Source organism: Cibotium barometz, chromosome 13 (genome assembly GCF_041138505.1).
Source record: "Cibotium barometz isolate CiBa-2024 chromosome 13, ASM4113850v1, whole genome shotgun sequence".
NCBI classification, from domain to species: domain Eukaryota; kingdom Viridiplantae; phylum Streptophyta; class Polypodiopsida; order Cyatheales; family Cibotiaceae; genus Cibotium; species Cibotium barometz.
This window is the reverse complement of record NC_141058.1, coordinates 528438-539592: the sequence shown is the minus strand read 5'-3', so window position 1 is coordinate 539592 and position 11155 is coordinate 528438. Positions and strand designations below refer to the sequence as shown.

At 42.5% G+C, this 11155-nt stretch overlaps 1 protein-coding gene across 2 annotated transcripts in view; it reads left to right on the top strand.

Moving 5' to 3' along the window:
• The first annotated feature begins 2053 nt into the window (after window positions 1–2053).
• The window catches only part of LOC147632248 (FAM91 carboxy-terminus protein), a 123978-nt gene continuing 114876 nt past the window's right edge, over window positions 2054–11155 (top strand). The window contains exon 1 of one of the 2 annotated variants that reach the window (XM_086807055.1): window positions 2054–2398. The gene's annotated coding sequence lies outside the window, so the exon portion shown is untranslated. The remainder of the gene's footprint in view (window positions 2399–11155) is intronic. The other variant, XM_086807056.1, reaches the window with a different exon arrangement.

Below are 11155 nucleotides of genomic sequence, written 5' to 3'. Positions count from 1 at the left end.
TTCATTCACAGAAATTATGGGCGGTTTCATCATAGGAATCTTAAGGCCTGGGACAAATTTTCCCCCAATGAGATATTTATGTCCAATGCTCCATTTAAGGCTAAGGGTACTACTCTTGCTAACCAGTATTGGGAATGCTTGGTTTAAGTATAAGAGTTTGGTGAGCTTAAAGGACAAGAAAGAGCTCCTCTACCTGCCCTATGATTCTATATGGTTCAGTAAATTTGTGCAGCCTATCTCTGATTCTCAGCTACGCAGAGGTCACAAGTTGTACAAACTTGGCTTTTGTAGTTGGAAGGACCTCTGGGTATCTAATCACTGGGCTGACCAGTATGACATCCTTAGCATTGCTACTGTCTCTCCTGCTTGTCTTAATCTTTTAATGGAAAGGTTAACACTTATATCTTCCATCTTCCCTTTGTTGATCCCTACCCCTCCTCAGCCTATTACCCAATTGGTCTGCTGGAACAACAGTAGCCCTCTCCTGCCTGTCCCGAACCTGTGCAGAGATAACTCTAAACTTATCCTCTTGCTCAATGATAAGTGGAACCTTAAGTGGAGTACTAGCCAATGGAGCTACAGGTTTAAGTCTATTTGGGCCTTCTCCCCTTCTGTTAAGCATTCTTGCTTTCTTTGGCTCATCCTCCATAAGGGGATCTGGACAGGTGCTCGTGCTGCCAAGATTGGTAAAGGTAATGGTTTGTGCCCCCGGTGTAATGCTGACATTGAAGACATTCCTCACATGTTTTTTCATTGCAGGTACAATGCTAAGTTTCTAAACCTTCTGTATACCTGTTTTAAGAGTATTCACCCCAACCCATTTTCTCCTAAAGAGGTTCTCTTTGGGTGAATATATGCACCTTGATCCCCCATTGTGGCATATGATCAGATGTCTGTTCCTCCATGAAATTTGGAAAGAAAGAAATGATTATGTCTTCTCTAATGGAGGGAGGAACCATATCTGGGCTTTAAAAGCTCACATTTCTAAAGTTGCTGTGCAGGTTATGGGGGAGATGAAGGATGCAGTGGAAGATTTTCAAAAGACTTTCCAAGAAGTCAAGCTTGGAAGATGGCAGACTTGGAAGTCTAGGCTCATGAAGATCTACTCAAGAGATCGACTGTCAATGATTGATGGAAGTAGTATGATGTCCCGTCCCTCCATGACCTCCTCCATCCTCCCAGGATGTGTCCGAAGTGCTCCATAGCAGTTCCAAACTGCTATGTGTATCTGTGAATTTGGATCCTCCATAGCCGATGTCCCATAGGCTGCATGGCTCTAATTGGTGGCCTTGCCACCATCGATGATGACATGGCCATCCTCACGATAGAATGCTCTCTTGCCCTCTTTCTAGGCCGAGAGAGAGAGAGAGAGAGAGAGAGAGAGAGAGAGAGAGAGAGAGAGAGAGAGAGAGAGAGAGAGAGAGAGAGAGAGAGAGAGAGAGAGAGAGAGAGAGAGAGAGAGGACCATCATTCCTACCAACCCCTATATGCAAGGCATGTTTTACAAGTATACACAAGAAGATCTAGTTTCAAAAATAGCCGATTCAATATTTTATTGTAAATGAACACATCGTGGGCTATCCAAAGAAAGAATGTTCAAGACATTCCTTGCAAATCAATTAAGATCCAAAATACAATGCTTTAGTGCCCTATTCTTGCATATTCAAGCTTGATATGTTAATTACTTAATCAGGCCCTAACGGACCTGATTAATTAATTAATACCTTAGCTAAGCCTAAGGTACCCAAACAACAAAGAGGAGGCAAAATGATGGACCACCAGCGACCACTAGCGAGCACCGGTGAAAAAAACGACGGAACACCAGCGACAACCCAAAAAAAAGACGGACCATCGAGCGCTCTCTCTCTCTCTCTCTCTCTCGTGGGGCTTCTGCCCAGTTGGAAATAGATGATACAACCTTTTTTAAACTCGCCTTGCATGTCGGTTGGAAGCATCGAGAAAAAGAGATTAAAAAATCCAAAAAATAAAAAAGACAAGGACCCAACCTAAAGTTTAATCAAGTTAAGTTTCTAAAGTTCAAACGCCGGACTCCTAAGTCTCCCTTCTATCAACTAATTAATTAACGTGCAAACAGAATTTTGGTCCCATATTTGGAGAAGACATCTCTGCAAGAAAAAAATGTAGCGAGCCTTGAATTTTTCTTAGGTGCCACGAATATGGCCCCTTAGCCCTTCTGGCGTCCGCAAAAACCTATCTTTGGGCGGACAAAATTTAGTCCTCTTCGTCTTCCCAAGTGTGGCGTTCAGGGTCAGGAGGAGACGTGAGCCTTCTCGATTTTCGGAAGCAGTGCCAGCGTAGTGGAGATCCGCCGTAGTGGGGTGTGTTTCTTCTCCAGCAGCTGCAGGCATCATCGCCCACCACAACTTCATCAAGCAAGGTCGTTTGCAAATCCTTTCAAAACCTCAATCTGTTGTGATATAGCATTGAGCATCCTTGGAAGATTATTTACGTTAAATGTAGACATCCATGTGGAAATGCCATAAAAAATGTGAGATGCTACCCTCAAAACGATTGTCAAGATTCCTCATTAAGTAAACGTTTAGAGGCCTTTAGTTACAGTGTTTGTAGAGAGAGCACGTCTATATTTATGTACCAAGTGCCTTTTCTCTCGCCCAAATGGGGGTCCTCATCATGTCCCTTAAGGGAATATGAAGAGTGCAAGGAGCCAATTTCTAGGAGATGGAATGCATTCACTTTAGCACATGTGAATTTGGGCAATCGCTCTGTAAAAGGTTGTTAATCCAAGTAGAGTCACACCAATAGAGCCAGCAGGATGGAGGGCCTATTTTGAAACAAATTCAACTTCAAGGAGGCAGGCAATGAGGTGGCTTTTTTTGGAAGTGCGAGTGCGAAGTTAGTATATCGAAAACTAGTGCTGCTTTCTGGAGGGGTAGAACAAGGGTGGTCGATAAAGTGTGCTTGAATCAGATGTGATCATGGAAGCACCTATATTGTCATGTATATCCTACTAATCAATGTTCCCACGGTGGGTGTATGGTCAAATTGAGATGCAATCACATGGGGTGCAATAATGGCAATTTATCCCTACTTTAGTTTCTGCTATTCAGGGCATTGAACTGTAAGGCATGAAGCCAGGCATAATCATGGCTAGAGTGCATTAAAGCATGTGGCAACATACGTATCCTAACTCAGGGCAGGCTTTCACACACTGTTTTTCACCAAAAATATAGTTATTAGTAGGATTAGATGTAGCCATGTCACTAATGTAGTTGGTATGCTCACAAAGTGCAAGAGCATAGAGAAAAACCCAAATTGTGTTGGATGAATCGTCACGAAGAGCTCTAGTGACTTGGTGTACTATGCTCGCAAGATAGGCCCATGTAGCTTTTGGCAATTTCAAGCCAATAAAATTCACCCTATCAAGCATTCTGAAAGTTTTTGGCAGCATAGGAACCATGGAACAAGACATGAACATATTTTTGGGATGGAATTGGAAACATAACTGGCGGTGATGAACAATCTTGTTAACATGTACATTGAATGTGACAAGGTGACACATCAACAGCTTTGTTGATTGCTACTGACACGTGGTGCCAACAATAGTTTCTAGATTTGTTTGACAAGGGCATAGCTTCCTTGTAGTCTGGCATGTTGAGAAAATGCAATGCAAGCAAAGACTTTTTCATAGGCATTATTCTTAAAGCTTGTGGCAGCTTACCGCCACATGACCAAGTCCTTAGATGTGAAGTTGAAGTAGTTATGATAACATGCTCATCGACAGGTATGCAAGATGTGAAAGCTTAGTGGAGGCAATCAAAGTGGTTATTGTATGATATAACGTGTCTGATGATTCGGCATATAAGGGTATGGTCAGGTAGCTGCAGGATGAAGCGTGACTAAAGTAGGTACTCAAAAGACAATAGTGAAACAATACACTAAGAGTCCTATTTGCCTGCTGCACCCCCTTTTTCAATTGCAGAGTATCTACTTTGATAGAATCCAAGGGTGACAACATCTGGCTGCATTAGAATACCACTATATACTCAATCAGGCAATCTGCTGGAGACTGGAGCATTTGAAGGACAACAACGGTCGGCTGGCTTTAAAGTTGGCTGACTGTAGTAGCAATAAATTGCTACGCAACTTGCTTATGTGATAAATGATGGGATGATGGTAATAATGCTGAAATAATGTGTAAAATGCTAGAAAATATGGAATAAAGTTGAATGATATTCTAATGCTTCTGCAATGATGTGTGCATGAATGATTCTCTCCACGTGGGTTAAGCAATTTGACTGACTGACTGATAGGTTGAGGAATGACCTACGTAGCTCGTCCCTGACATAATCTGGATTGAGGATTACAATGGGGTCACAATGTACGACAATATCAAATTCTAAACAATTCTACTGTTGTACAATGAAGCATTGATGATGAGCCATCTCGTCACCATGCACTACAGTGCAGAGTGTCATGATGGTGACTTAATTACCCTTAATTACTCTTAATCATTGAAAGGACACCAGGGAAGGGTCACACCTTGTCGCATGGGTCATCTCATCAAAGGACACGTCTCTTCAAAGGGACACTTCTATTGATTAAAGGACACACCTCTACGTCCAAAAGACATAACTATTCATTCAAGAGTCACACCCTTTCATCAGGAATGTGCCTCTTCATTTGTACTTCTTCGGACCCTATTTAACAAGGCCTTGCGTCTCAATGCAAACAACTCAGCTTTCCGCTCTCTAATTATCTTTAGTTCTTGTATTCAATTTTAATCATGTCTTAATAGACTAGGAAGTCTTCACAGTGGTATGAGAGCAAACAAGCTCCAACCTGTAGGATGCCCACATCTAAAAAAACCCTAACCCTAAAAATCAAAAACCCTAAATCAACAAATTAACCTTAGAATTAGGGATAGCAAGAGTTGTATGGAAAAATAGGAGAGAATGCCCCATTTAATTTTGCCCAATTTTGTTTGATCAAGTAATTTTTTCCAATTTTCTCAAACAAAAAAAAAAGATGGGAAGCAGAGATTCACACCCGGGTTCCATCCAAGTGCTTGCAGGCTACCTTGTACTCTACTGGAAGTCCTAATCGCATTCCTTATGGGCTGAATCCCTCTCCAAGCAAGGGGTGCCACCCATCGTATTCAGAAGCCACAACTCCACACGTTTTTTTTTCTTTTTTTTTTTTAATGTGACGTTTCATACAATAAAACAGGCTTAACCTTTTAGCTTTATGAGTTAAGGCTTAAGCCTTCCACACACGTGGCCTCAACTAGCCATGTGAGCAGCTGACGGCGGCCAGCACCCAACGACAGCCCGACCAACGAAAAGAAACTCGACAGCCGACCAGCGCATAAAGAAAAAAAAAAGGGAAAACCCAACGGCCAGCCCGACCAGCGCAAAAAAAAAAAAAAAGAGAAAACCAACCTGGCGTGCCGTTTTCGTAGCGACCAGCTTCTGTTCGCTCCAACCCTGTTCATGGTTGTTTTCCTCCTCGGCACGCACGACTTCAGTACTTGCTGATCATCATGGCCTCTGCAATTCTCAATGGCAATATTCTCCACATAGTTCTCAGGTGTGATCTTTCCTTGTGCCTGTAAACATTAATATGTGGCATTTTTATACTTCAAAAAGTAGCCACTTTATTATCTTTCGGGCACAACATATATCCGGGGCCAATATCACTTGTTATGGGCTGAAAACACCAACTCATATTCGCTGGACACACTTCACTGTCTTCCAGTAAAATTTCCTACGGTGGTGGCTTATGGCCGAGAGACCATACGAGTTCAGCTATATTCAAGACACACCCTCTCCTGTACCTGTAACCACTCTTGCTCCAGTGCTAACTCCTGCTCCTCCACTATTTCCGAATGTTGCCACACCCACATCCCATGACCGAGAATTTGACGTTTGGATTTTCAGATACATACCTCACCCCGAGACCTGCATCATTACAATTTCCTCTTAGAGCGGCACCCTTATCTTGGCCTCGCCATTCTGGAGGCATCTCTCGTCTACCATGAGATTAATACTTACCCTCCTGAGCAGGCTCCTTTGGAATTCAGTGTTCGACCTTCCACACCCACATATACTCCTCGGACACCCACTCCTTTGCCACCAGCTGCTGCCAGTCCCAGTCCTAGCCCCTTACTCTCTCCTCCTGATCGACCACACTACACTGGGTGGTCTATTCCTGCTCCTCCATTGACAACCTTGCCTCAGCCTTCCTCCATGGCACCCACTCGCTCTTTTGGTGATGGTTCTCACTAGGGCACAACAACGCCAGCAGGAGCTTCAGCAAAGTAATCCAGTTGCATCCCTTACCATGGCGGATAAACTAATCATTAAAGTCGAACCTGCTCTCACCCAATGGTAGCAAGAGATGCAGAACCAAATGGCCACTATGCAAAGTCAACTCCAGAAGACTTTGGAGACTCTTACGTCACAGATGCAGCAGATGCAGTCCCAACACTCAACTTGCGAGTTCAACGGCTTCGATTGACATACTAGTTCCAGACACCGACATTGTACCCCCAGAGGTAGAAGCCAATGACTTAAAAGTAATTTATTGCTTGTTACAAGCATCTAAAACTAAGAAGCTGGACATAAAACCTCCTGAACTCTTTTTCGGCCAACGCAACAAGAATGGCTGTATAAGCTCTACTTGTACTTCGATTCCATGGACCTCACGGATGCACGAAAGATTACCTTCGCCGCATCTTTGTTAAAAGACAATGCATTTTTATGGTAGCAACAACGACAACTGTTTGATGGGAAGACCGTCAACACGTGGGACAAATTCGAGCGTGTTATCTGTAAGCAGTTTGTACCTGCCAATGCGGATTTTCAAGCACGATCTCGCTTACGGCATTTGACCCAAACCGGATCATTGGCCTCTTATATCTCACAATTAGCTTGGTACTGGAGATTTCCACATTGTCCCCAGAAGACACGCTACACGCTTTTGTCGAGGGACTTACTCCCACGTTGCGCACCGATATTCACAAATATGACCCAGTCGACCTTGCAGTTGCTATTCGCTATGCTAAATGTATAGCCGACATCCCAGCCACACAACAGGGATCTTCGTCTCACAAGGTCGCCCAAGCTCTTCTACTTTCGGCAATGGCAACAAATTTGTTCGTGATGGTTCTAAATCCTTTGGTGGTTCTCAACCTCATCCCAGTTCTCAGCAGCAGCAGTCCTGCAGAAGCCTCGACAATGAGAGGGGTCCTTTTCTGACCGACCATGGCGCCAACAATCTTATCAACCACGAGGATCAGACCGTGGCCGTCATACCGTGGCCGTAACTCTGGACGCGACCATTCACAAAACCCAAAGCAGTCTACTGCTACTACCAGTCAGTAGTAGCAGTCTACTGCTACTACCAGTCAATAGAAGACAGGTCTTTGCACCATTTGTTCCGGAGACCACCGATGGTTCGAATGCCCTAAATGATCTAGTAATCGGCAGAACTCCAATGTCAAACCTTCCACCTCCGAAGACAAGTCTCAGGTCTAGTCTGCAGAAACTTCTAAAAGCAAGCGTGTTATGGGTATATCCCAGCATGCCTTGCATTATTACATCAGTGGCTCAAACACATCCTGCCTCTCCAATTCCAACCTTCGTGTCTACTCACGTATTGACACTAATTGGCTCTATTTCTGGCTGTCCCATTACCATCCTAATTGACAACGGATGTTCTCACAATTTTGTGGCCACAGCTATGGTGCAACGCTTGAAGATACGCACCACTCGCAGTACCCATACTCACTTATGAGATTGAATTGGCAAATGAATCGGGTTTTAATTGCAACACGACGGCTCCTCGACTTTCCTTTCGCATTCACCAATACCGTGATAAGATGGATTTTGAGGTTATGCCTTTGTTCCGATACGATATGATCTTTGGCCAACAATGGCTATATCAGTATGATTCTATCATCAGTTTCCCCACAGTCACACTTTACAGTTCGTCAAAGATGGTATGGACATCGATCTCCAAGGTGTTTGTGATCAACCCTCCGCGCCAACCTTGTTTGCATTACAGGCAAAGCGGTGGGTTCGTAAGGCCGATTGCTCTTCATCAACACTCTTAATGGTTTTCTCTACTACGGAGACAGTACCTGACCAGAATTCCAAAGTGGCATATTTGGCTCAACCCTTTTTGCCCCGCATTTGGATTTGTTTCTTGCAGGACTACCTCCTGTTTTGCCTCCTCAACGTCCTGTGGATCATCTGATTGATTTACTTCATGGCAATTCGCCACCAACTTATGCTCCGTATCGGGCCTCTTTTGCTGAATCCCAAGAAATTCAACGTCAGTTAATGGAACTCTTGGACAAGGGTCATATTCGTCCTAGTCAAAGTCCTTTTGGTACACCAATTTTGCTCGTGAAAAAGAAAGATAAGTCAATGCAACTTTGCATTGATTATCGTGCCCTCAACAAACTGACCATCAAAAATAAATATCCTCTTCCTCGGATCGATGAATTATTTGTCAGTTGCTTCATGCCAAAGTATTTTCCAAGATTGATCTCAAGTACGTATATCATCAGATCCGTATTTGTGAAGGTGATGAGCACAAGATTGCCTTTCGCACGAAGAAGTATGGACATTATGAGTATTTGATCATGTCTTTCGGGTTAACCAATGTCCCGGCAACTTTTATGAGTCTCATGAATGACATCTTTCGACCATTTTTGGACAAGTTCATGATTATTTATCTGGATGATATTTTGGTATTTAGTGCTCCAATCGATGAGCACAAAAGGCATCTACATGCAGTTTTCCAGGTTTTACGCGATAATACACTTTTTGTCAACCCAGAAAAGAGTGAATTTTTCAAGGCATCACTAGAGTACCTCGGGTAAATCATTTCAGCTGAAGGCATTTCTGTTGATCCTAAGAAGATACAAGTTATTCAGGATTGGCCGCCGACACCACAAAATATCCATGATGTCAGATCGTTCTTGGGTCTTGCTAATTTTTATCACATGAAGGTCTTTAAGTTTTCAGAAATTGCAACACCTTTGACAAAGGTTTTGAAATTAGCACCTGCTTTTTGATGGACAGATGATGCTTCTCATGCCTTTGATAAGCTAAAGGTGGCATTGACAACAACGCCGGTAATGGCAATCGTCGCAGACCCGAGTCTTCCTTTTGAAGTTATGACAGATGCTTCTAATCTTGCAACTAGCGCAGTTCTCATGCAACAAGGCCGAGCCATCGCCTTTGACAGTCATAAGCATTCAACAATTCAAAAACATTATCTAGTGTATGATAAGGAATTCTTGGCAATTGTTCATGCTTATCGAGCCTAGAAACATTATCTTTTGGGAGCAGATTCTGTTGTGAAGACAGATCATCATTCCTTAAAGTATATTTTTCACCCAACCAGTTATGAATGCACGACAAGGTAGATAGGTGGAGTATCTGGCAAACTTCCATATGACTATTGAATATGTTCTTGGCCTTTCCAATGTGGTTGCCGATGCTCTTAGCCAAATGCCTCAAGCCTTAGCAATGGCGATTTCTAGAGTTCAAATCGACATTCCAGCAGCTTTTGTGGATCATTATGCAGACGATCGAGATTTTGCAAATGCTTTTCGAGTGATTATGACTCCACACTCTAGTCCTTCTGATTTAAAGATTTATGCAGCTTATTCTCTTGTCCATGGCTTATTATATTATCAGGATCGCATTTGTGTCCCTCATAACACAAGTATGCGTAAACTCTTGGTAAAGGAATATCATGAGGTTCCTTAGACATATCGGTTGCTGACAGCTTCTTCTTATTGGCCTCAAATGAAGCAAGATGTTATAAAGTTTGTTACAGCATGTTTTTCTTGTCAACAAATGAAAGCCAGTAGACAAGCTCTAGCTGGTCTTCTACAAACACTTCCAGTACCAAATGAACGTTGGGAAAGTATCAGCATGGATTTCATTACATCTTTACCTCGTTCTTTGAAAGGTAATACATAGATAATGGTGGTGGTCGACAGATTGTCCAAGATGGCACATTTTATACCATGCAAGAAGACAGCTCAAGCTCCGGATGTTGCTTCATTATTTCTTCAGTACGTTTTCAAGATACATGGGTTGCCAAAGTCCATTATTTCAGATCGAGATCCTAAGTTTACAGGACATTTTTGGACTTCACTTTTTAAGTCACTTGGCACAAATTTATTGTTCAGTTCAGCCTATCATCCACAGACAGATGGCCAAACTGAAAGAGTTAATCAAATTCTTGAAGAGATGCTTCGACATTATATTCAGTCTCGCTTAGCATCTTGGGAAGATTATCTACCATTGATGGAATTTGCTTACAACAATAATTCTCATCACACAGCAATAGGAATGAGTCCTGTTCAAGCCGCTTATGGTCATACACCAGTTATACCATCAAACTTTGTTCTTCAACACAAGGTGGCATTAGCACATCAGTTAGTTCAAGAAATGCAAGATGTTCTTCTTCAAGTTTGAGATCAGATCATTCGAGTTCAAGAACAATATCAACAAGTAGCTAACTGACGTCGCCGACATGATGAATTCAAAGAAGGTGACATGGTTCTTTTGTTCGTGGCTCCTCATTGTGATATAAAATAGTGAAATCAGTTTTTTCAAAGTTGTGACCACGTGACTATGGTCCTTTTTGGATTATTAAGAAGAATTCTCCTTTGAGTTATAAGTTGGAGTTACCACTTTCATGGGGAAAGATTCATCCGACTTTTCACATATCATGGATCAAGAAGTTTGTACAAGGAGATTCTCCCATTCCAGATATTTCAGATTATGTTCCAGAGATTGAAGATGAGCATATGATCTTAATCCCAAAAAAGATTCTTGATGCACGACAAAAAGAAACTCGGCAGAAGATTATTACAGAATTCTTAGTACAATGGAAAGACTTGGATGATTCAAGACCAGCCATGCTATAAGCAAGGGACTAGGAATGCACCCCAAGGACATAAAGCAATATTCCAAGCAAGCCCACACTCAACTTAACATTCAAAGGCGGTGAGTCCAAAAGGACTTAATAGCACCACATGGCTATTATCAAGGGAGTGCAATAGTATGGATACCAAAGACCCACCCAAAACCATATGTTGTGTGCACCTTCAGGACAACAGAAGAGATCAAGAATAAACAAATCCAAT